Here is a 10,372-nt window from a genome sequence, read left to right on the forward strand (position 1 = left end):
AAGTTATGGTCTATTTCATCGCCCAAGTGTGCTGTCTGCACATATTTGTCCTGATTGCATTCGTGGATGGAATGGTAGGATGGAGCTGATAAAGACTATGTCAGTCAATGGGGATGTATAAAGGCAACCAATGTTGTCTTATTCCTCTGATCTTCAGTCTTCTTAGGTTTTAGGTAATGTTCTCAGCTTCATCTCAGGAAATTTGAAAGAGGGTCGTGTTCATTCATCCCCTTTGGGGAGAGTGTCCAGTTCGTAAATCCATCTGCTCTCTGCTTTTTTTAGGAGAAGAGCTCGATCCCCACCTCTGGGATATATTGGAGCTGCCTTTTCTAGCATACTGTGTGTGTATATACTGTATATGTATATGTATATATATATATATATATATATATATATATATACACACACACAGTATATATATATATATATATATATATATATATTGTAGCAGGTTCTCCACTCACATAGGACACAGCAGGTCACTTGGTATTTGTGCATGTATTTAATGACATACAAGCCACAAATCCACTTTACAGCAAACAAGGCTTCATAGAGTATATACAATCAGTGCTCTGTGTGTGTGGAGCCTCAGTGCAGTCCAAGTCCCTGTGGCTTGAGCATCCACCTGTTTCTCCCTCAAGCATACCTCAGAGACCAAGGCTTTTTATAGTGAAATACCATTTTTATGCCATTTACTTCCACAAACACTTGTTGGCCATTAATATTCTGGGGAAGGGGTACTGTAAAAAAATTTTTTTTTTGAAACAGGGGAATGGGTACTCTAACAAAACCTTTTTTGTGGCACAAGCTGTCTCTTTTTGAGTTATGGAAGAGGGGGGGGGGGGGCGCAAAATTTTATTTTGCAGGGGGTGCCAGACAGCCTATCGCCGAGCCTCTTTCAATGTATGCATTTTCATATGCTTCATTATATATTTTTATAATTTTGTCCATTCTATGATTACATTAATATTGAAAAATCTTTGGCCATACTTTAGGAATTATTTGTCCCTTTTTATTTTATTTTTTTATTCTTTTAGTATTGTCTTGATTAAAATGTTTGGTTCTGTGTTTCTTATATCCTGATTTTATCTTAAACATTACTTGCTGTTTTTGTTTCCTGTTATTCTGACTTCCTGCAGTTGGTCTATACCAGTCGTTCTCAACCTCGGTCCTCAAGGACCCCCAACAGTACACGTTTTCCAGGTCACCTAGCAGGTGCATAGGTGCACTCTTTTCTTTTTAAATTAATTTTTATTGCTTTTCCACATAAAAAGACAGTTTTAACATCATACAATACATGTAAATGTCAAACCTAATACATAATTCATACCATTACACAACATCTACAAAAAGGGGGAAAGGGGGGGGGGGGGGAAGGGGGGGGGGGAGTTAGACTAGGATTTCCTGTTCTTATTTCTTATTTGTTATTTGGGTATACCTCTATTTGGTCCCCCCCTTTTTTTTTTTTTTTTTTTTCCTTAGTTTTCTATACCACTTAGTCTTCTATACCACTTCGTTCCCTTAAAGGGGGCTATAATTTGGTGTTGCGTTTGTATTTCCAATGTTTCAATAAAACTTCCCCATCTGTTATAAAATCTCTTTCCTCCTGTTTCAGGCTCCATTACCGCATTATATTTTTCCATAAACAGGGTTTTCATTAAACTGTTTCTCATGGAATCTAATCTGGGGGGGGGCTTTAATTGTCCAATTTCTCAGTATTGTTTTTTTTTGCAAGTGTTACGATTATCGTTAGAATTGGGAATAAATCTCTTCCATGGTGACTTAGGTCCCAACCAGAGAATTCTGCCCATAAAAGTGCTCTATAATCAAGTCCCACATGCAGTCGGAAAATGTGATTTATATAATTTATTACTTTATACCAATATCGTTTAATTTTTGTGCATTCCCAAAAATTGTGTTTAAAAAGTGCGTTTGGTGCTTTACATTTTGGGCATATGCCCTCTTCTTCTTGTGTCATATATTTCCGTTGCCCTTGTGGGATATATGTTCTATGTAGTGTACGGAAGTGCACCTCTTGGAGCATTGCAGAAGGTAGTACTTTCAGTGACTTCCCTATGTGTGTGAGTCTTTCTATTACTTTATTCCCTTCCGGGAAATCTTTTCCCCAAGCCTTTTGTAGTGCTTCCCATACCTTTTGTGTTTTGCCCATAACCAATTCCCAATATAGAAACTTGGTTTTGTAAGGGATATTCATTTTTAATAAATTCTCTATTTTTTTACATTCTAAATTATTCAAATTTGTGTTTAGGGGGTTCATTATACTCTGAGTGTAGTGTCTTAATTGCAAATACATGTAAAATTGTGATGTTTCTAGATTAAATTTCTCTGTCAGGCTTTGATAAGTATATATTTCTCCTCCCGGGTCGTACACGTCTTTGATTTCCATGATTCCCTTTTTTCCCTATTCTTTGAATATTTTATTTTCCATGGCTGGGGTAAAGAGGGGGTTTCCCTGTATTGGAATATATTTCGATTTAGTATATGAAGTTTGTAGGCATTTATGTATTTTTATCCATGCCGAGTGGGCCGATGAGAATATCAGATTTGATTTTATACCCAGCGGGATTTTATTTCTTGGTGTGTGCAATAAAGCACTTAATGAATATGGCGCCACTAGCGTTTCTTCTAGATCGAAGTTTGTGTATGTCGATCTTCGCAAAATCCAGTTTGATATATGTCTAAATGAGACCGCCAAGGCAAACAATTCTATATCAGGGATGGCCAGCCCCCCTTCTTCCCGTTTTAATCGAAGTTTTTTTAGGGCTATTCTTGTTCTTTTTCCCGACCATAGGAATTTTAGGAAAGCTTTATTTCAACTTTGGATATCTCCTTTTGAGATACTCATCGGAATCATCTGGATTAAATATGCCAGTTTAGGGAAGGCCACTGCTTTGATTACGGCCGCTCGGCCCAGAAGGGATATAGGAAGACTTCCAGTTTTTTAATTGTTTTATTATTTTTTTAATTACTGGGGAAAAATTATTCTTATATAGATCTACGTTTTTAGGGGTAACTCTCACTCCCAGGTATTTTATTGCTTTGGAGGCATATTTAAATTGAGGATACGCCTGTTGGAAAACTGTTGGTATAATTGTCCCCCCTAAGCTTAATATCTCAGATTTGCTCTGATTGACCTTATAGCCTGCAAATGTTTCAAATTGCTCGATTGTCTTATATATATTTGGCATTGAAAGTTCTGGGTCTGAGACAAAGAGTAGTAGGTCGTCGGCAAACAGAGAGGTTTTAATCTCCTGATTGCCTATTGTTATCCCTTTAAATTCTTTATTTGTTCTCAGCGCTATGGCCAGAGGCTCTATTGCCAGAGCAAATAGCAGTGGGGACATTGGGCACCCTTGCCTGGTTCCTCTCTTGATGTTAATTGGGTCCGATAAATATCCATTACATAGGATTTGAGATTGCGACCCTCTATATATTCCCAAAAATTGTGTTTAAAAAGTGCGTTTGGTGCTTTACATTTTGGGCATATGCCCTCTTCTTCTTGTGTCATATATTTCCGTTGCCCTTGTGGGATATATGTTCTATGTAGTGTACGGAAGTGCACCTCTTGGAGCATTGCAGAAGGTAGTACTTTCAGTGACTTCCCTATGTGTGTGAGTCTTTCTATTACTTTATTCCCTTCCGGGAAATCTTTTCCCCAAGCCTTTTGTAGTGCTTCCCATACCTTTTGTGTTTTGCCCATAACCAATTGGGTCTGAGACAAAGAGTAGTAGGTCGTCAGCAAACAGAGAGGTTTTAATCTCCTGATTGCCTATTGTTATCCCTTTAAATTCTTTATTTGTTCTCAGCGCTATGGCCAGAGGCTCTATTGCCAGAGCAAATAGCAGTGGGGACATTGGGCACCCTTGCCTGGTTCCTCTCTTGATGTTAATTGGGTCCGATAAATATCCATTACATAGGATTTGAGATTGCGACCCTCTATATATTGCTTTCAAAATTTCTATAAAGCTTTCTGAGAAGCCGAATCTTTTTAATGTTTCCATGAGATGGTCCCAGGACAGCATATCAAAGGCCTTTTCGGCATCTATTGCCATTAATATGTTTGGACTTTTGTTCTGCCTTTGCTCTAGCCATTGAGCCGCTGCCATTACTTTTCTTATATTGCAGGTCGAATGTCTCCCCCAGATGAATCCTGTCTGGTCTTTATTTACTAGGCTTGGCATATATATTTTTATTCTATCTTGCAAGGATTTTAGTAAGAATTTTATAGTCCACATTTAATAATGAAATCGGGCGATATGAGCCTGGTAGAATTGGATCCCTGTCTTTTTTCGGGAGTAATTTTATGAGTGCCATATTAAAAAAATTTGGGACCTTCTGTAGCTTCAGTATTGAGTTCAGGAAATTTGTCAATTCCTCTGAGATATCATCCAACAAGATTTTATAAAATTCTCCCGTAAACCCATCTGGGCCGGGGGCTTTATTTATTTTAAGTGCTTTTATGGACTGCTGTACTTCTGAATTTGTTATCGGAGATACTATTTTATCTGCTAGATCCTGGGGCGCTTGGGGTAGGATTATTTTACTCCAGAATATGTTTTTTTCTATATTATCTGGTTGGTCGTCAGTGTATATTTTTTCGTAGAATTCCCGGAATATTCCTACTATTTGTCTGTTTCCTGTTTTTATTCCTCCTTGACCTTTCAGGGCTGAGATTATTTTTGTTGTCTGTGGGGCCCTAAGGAGGTTGGATAATATCCTTCCTGTTCTGTCTCCCAATTTATGGAATCTAGCGTCTTTTTGGAATGTGTATTTATCTCCTATTTCTTGTAAGTTGTTTTCGAATTTTTGTCTGGCCAATACTAAATCTTGTTTTACTAATGGGGTCGGATTTTCTTTAAATTTTTGGAAGGCTGCTGTCAGATTTTGTTGTACTTCTTTATATGATGTTCTAAATAGTTTTTTCATCTGTGATTCATGTGCTATTATTGTTCCCCTTAACACTGCCTTCGCCGCCTGCCAGAAGTTTTGGATATTTTCCTTTGCTTCTCTTTTGTTGTTTTCCTTGAACTCCACCCACGCTGTTTTTAATTTTTCCCTAAATTTAATTGTTTTACTTAGAGCCACTGGGAATCTCCATTGTCTATATGGACCCTTATCTTGTGTTGCCGCTATTTTAGCCCATACCACCGCATGGTCTGATATAGCTATTGTTTCTATTTCTGTTGCTAGTACTTTCGGGAACAGCGATTCTGAGCATAGTACATAGTCTATCCTTGACAGTGAATCATATACTTTAGAATGGCATGTGAATTCTCTTTCTATTGGATGAACCGCTCTCCAAATATCTATCAATTTTAATTGTTCACAGAACCATTTCATCCCTAAACTAGGTATTGGGTGCCTCTTTGCCCTATATAGATTTCTATCCATATAGTTTGATGTAACTAAATTGAAGTAACCATTAATTATTAGATTACATGTAGTGTACGGGCTCAGAATCGCTATTACCTTAAGTAGAATTTTTTTGTCATATACATTCGGCGCATACAGGGAACACAATATATATCTCATTTTCTCTATACAGATATCAACAATTATATACCTTCCTGCTTTATCAGTTATCACTGTATTTATTTCATATTGCAAATGAGATGCTATTAATATTGCCACTCCTCTAGATTTGGAGTTAAAGGGGGCCGCTGCCACCACTTTTCTCCTCATCATATTTAACTTTTCGATTTCTTTTCCCTTTAAATGTGTCTCTTGCAGACAAGCTATTTCAATATGCAATCTATTCAAATATGTCAGGACCTTTTTCCTTTTTTTCAGGGGAATTTATTCCTCCTACGTTCCATGTGCCAAATTTAAGACCTGGCATGTCTGGGTAGGGTGGGGTATAGCCCTCGGCCTTTACTGCTCTGAATCCTATCTAACTGGGGATGGGAGGACATTAAGGTATTACACATACAAAACATAAGATTATTTTGACAACATTCTCGCTGCAATGAGTTAGGGGTACCCCCCTTGGCATTTTCCCCTCCGGGAGCGTGCCTCCTCATTGTCTGTAATTTCCAACAATAGACTTCCTTGGAGGCGGCAGAGCGGGTGCGGGTTGTGCGTTAGCACTAGATTTTATTCTTATCCTCGCCGCCGCTCTGTCGTCTCGTGGAGTTGAAGCTCCTAACCCTCCCCTCTCTATCCTTTAGTACATTGTTTCCTATTGGGGTTGCCCACCTCCCTTTTTTTTTTTTTTTTTTCCTTTCTCCCCTCATTTCTAGCCAAAACCAACTTATCCCTTTCTTTTATTGCCTTAATATCTGCAGGTGGGGAGTAGTTTATTCTGGCTTTCTCATTTGGCTTAAATAGGCCTTTGCTTCTCCTGGGTTCAGGAAATCTTTATAAGTTCCATCTTCCAAAAGGCGAAGCCGTGCTGGATACATCAATATAAACTTTCTCCTAGTCTTTATCAGATCTGAGCATATCGGGCTGAATTCTCTTCTGGCTTTTGATACGTCGACGGAGTAATCCTGAAACAATAAGATCTGATTTTCTTCCCATTTTAGATCATGTTTTTTCCTTGAAGCTTTCCAGATTATCTCTTTATGCAAGAAATTCAGGCATTTAAAGATTACTGGTCTCGGGCGCGCTTTCCCTTCATCTTCTTCTCTGACTTTCCCCAATCTGTGTGCCCTTTCGATTACCAGGTCTGCACAGCTTGCTTGAATCTCCAGGAGTTCTGGGAGAGTTTTTTTCAGAAAGGAAAAAAGTGGGGGGCCTTTCACAGATTCTGGGATCCCGATAATTCTGAGGTTTTTTCTTCTCGCTCTATTTTCTGAATCCTCTAACTTTGTGCTTATCACTTGGTAGGCCTTCTGCATTTCTGCCATCTGTGTTTTTAGAAGGGCTGTGTCTTGGAATAAGTCTCCCACTTTTTGTTCCATTTCTTGGACCCGGCCAGCAATCTGTGTCACCTGTCCTTTGATTTCTTCCACTGCTTTTTTTTTTATAACTTCTGCTTGTACTTGTAGCAGGGGTTCAAGTGTTTGCTTGATAGCTTGAATCATCATTTGGTAATCCTCTCCATTTTTAACTTGTTTTGGGGTAGGTGAGAGGGATTCCTCGTGGGTGCTAGAGTTCCCCACACCACTTGATTTCCTTGTCGGTTTACTGCCACTAGGGTTATGCATGGCCATGTTTGCTGCCTGGCGAGTCCGTTCCCGCTCTAACCTTTCCTTTTGAGCTTTTGTCGGCATTGTAGGTGAGAGAAATCTCTCCATATAACAATGGCTTATATGGCCCTGGTACCGTGAGTCTTTTGAAAGGGGTAAAGTAGGTATCTATCGGTTTATTATTCTCCCTAGGTGTTCTTCCTACTTCCTACTGTGATTTGTCCGTTTCTACCAGGTTTGGGCAAAGTTCAGATATTACTGGTATTATTATCCTGCCGGGGTTCAGTAACTGCGTTTTTTTTTTTTTATCGGGTGGGTGCTCTCTCTTCCGTTTGCCTCTGATTCTTACAAGCTTCTATGCAGCTCTTTTATAAATTTTGATATCAGCAGAAAGCAGGGCATAAAGATAGTAGTAGTGGCTGTCTGTTTCAACTGTAAGCAGCCGGCGGCAGTTAATTCAAACGTTTTGGATCAGCTGCTGGCTAGCAGGGGTGATTGGGTTAACTATCGGCACTATGTGAGCCTTAGCCGCATGGTGGTCTCACTAGTTCACAGGCTCCCAACCTGACCTCCACCCATGTCTCACCTCTCCCCTCGTACCAGGATATATGTGCGTGCTGGCAGATTGAGGGATACCTGCGGGTTATCTCCGCCTTCGGCTGCTGTTGCTCTGGGCACCGGGAGGTCTCTCCGTTCTCTCGTTCCCGTATGTGGCTCTCCGTGCAGCGCCGCGTCACCACTCTGCGTCACTTCCGGTCGGTGCTGCAGCTTCTCTGCCCGGCGGGAATGCAGTCCCTCGCTGGAGTTCCGCCCGGCTTCAGCCGCCCGCTCTCCGTCTGCTGCCGCTCGCCGTCTCACACCACAACTCCCCGCGTCTCACCCACCGGCAGTCTGTCAGCCCGGACCGTTCTTCAGGTAGAATTGGGCTTGGTCACTGCTGCTTCACTTAGCTGTTGCCGTCAGAGAGCTCAGTCAGTTTTTTTTTTTTTTTCCCCCGCCGTTCTTGGTGCCCTTTTGTTAGAGGGGGGGGGGATATTGTAGATATCCTCTTTATCGCCGCATTACTTGGGAGGTAGGCTTCCTTAGTATCCTTTCGAGAGAGGGGGGGGGATAACGGAGCTCACTCTCCCTGCAGCCTACTCCATGCTACAGGAACCGCAGGTGCACTCATTACTCACTGACACATTTTAAAAGATCACAGGTGGAGCTAATTATTTCACTTGTGATTCTGTTTGGAGACCTGGAAAACGTGCATTGTTGGGGGTCCCTGAGTACCAAGGTTGAGAACCACTGCTCTATAGTATGTTGCTCTGAACCTTAATATAGATATTTTGAAGAAAAAAAGATGAGTGGCTGAGTGGAGGAACAGTAAGATTTGGCTATGAAATAATCATCTGTTATTTTTCCCAGAGTGCCCCTCATGTTGGCCAGTGAAGAGCCATGCACTAAAGTAAAGCTTACATTTTTTTTTTAAAGTGTGTATTTTGTTTTACTTTAGAATATTATATTAAATAAAGTGCAATAATTGTATTATCGGAACTTTTAATAACGTAAAAATCCTAAAATAAAAGAGACTAGGCTTGTACTGCTCAGTATGTACAGGTCAAAGTCCTAATAGGAGGCAACTATTGATAGATGGGGGTCAGAGAATAGTGCAAAGGTCAGGATCAGGCAGCAATTGTTCACAAACAATCCAAGAACATTGCAGGATAGAGCTAGTGAGGTCAAAATGAACAGCCAAGTTCAAATCCAGAAAATCAGACAGAATAAACTTTGCAAAGGACTTCTGTTCCTCAAGCACAGAAGACTGGGAAGGAGCAGTTCTATAAAGAGCTAGAGTGATGTCATTAAAAACGTGTCAGGGTGTTTGCCTCAATGTTAACTCAGAATGACAGAACAAGAGTGGATAAATTGTGTCCAGATGGGCACACATGACTCTAGAGAGCAGTGCAAGCCCGAGTGTGCATGTGGAAAAACTAGTGAAAACATGAGGGGAAACTTGTGACTATATAAAGTTAAGAACAACATTTCTGTTGTCACTCAACTGTGCAACATAGTTAAAAACAGGTATTTCACAAGCAAATATTCAGAGATGAGTTTATTTTGGTAACAAATCAGAGTAAATGTATTTTACTTAATGGCCATTATACAAGAAAAGCAGGTGGGGAGGTGATGGGACTTTTTTATTATTATTATTTTCTTATCTATTGTACATAATGGGTATAATTTACTAAGATGTGAAATACACTTCAAAGGTCATGTTGCTATGGGCAACCAATCACATCCTGTCTACTATCTTCTAGAGGGTGGTACATAAATAAGAAGTAGCTTCTGATTGGTTGCCCATAGCAACATAACCTGTGAAGTGTATTTCACATCTTAGTAAATTTCACCCAATATGTTCAACCAATGAATTATACAAAATATTTTATTTTGTAACATTCGCAGGAAACTAAATGTTTTCACTTTAGTGCATTTACAGTGCAGCATACCACCCAACATTTCCACTTAAGAAATCGGGACAGCCACGCACCCAAAAAAGGGGCATGGCATGTGTCATAGGGGCATGTCCCTGTGTGCAGTCACTGTGTAAACTGCTGGCCATGCCCCCAGCCCCTCTTCCTCTCTGTCTATTCCCAGCTCTGCAGCGCCGGGCAGGGGTTACTCCCACCTGGCCACCCCACTGCAGACACTGCCGGCCCCGGGCAGGACTTGGGACCATCCCAAAACAATGGGACGGTCCCACAATATATTTTGTATTTGTATAGCCCATACATCATACCTGGGAGGTATGATGTATGGGCTATGCAAATACAAAATATATTTTCTTGTCTATGAGATAAGGTCTTAAATGTTTAACCTTATGTTTTAAAAAAAATACCTAAAACCCTTTTATTTTTATTGCTGGCTGTACCTTGGAACACTATGGAAAAGAATCACTATCATTATATTGGATTGTGGTTCTGGTTGATAGATCTACAGTGTTTAGACAGACAGTCAATAGGTCTACTCCAAAAGGTTGACATGGTTGACCTCCAAAAGGTCGGAACACTGAGGCCGGAACACTGTAAAACTGTATACTGCAGGGAACTACAGTCCAACCTAGAACTTAAATGGTGGTGAGGGAGAACAGCGAGGATCCAGGCAGTCAGGGAAGCACTTAAAGACAGAGCAGAGATCACTGAGGAGCCAGAGGTGACTAAAAGCAGGCAGAGACAGAA

Source organism: Crinia signifera, chromosome 5, assembly GCF_055691185.1.
Source record: "Crinia signifera chromosome 5, ASM5569118v1, whole genome shotgun sequence".
Taxonomy (NCBI): Eukaryota; Metazoa; Chordata; class Amphibia; order Anura; family Myobatrachidae; genus Crinia; species Crinia signifera.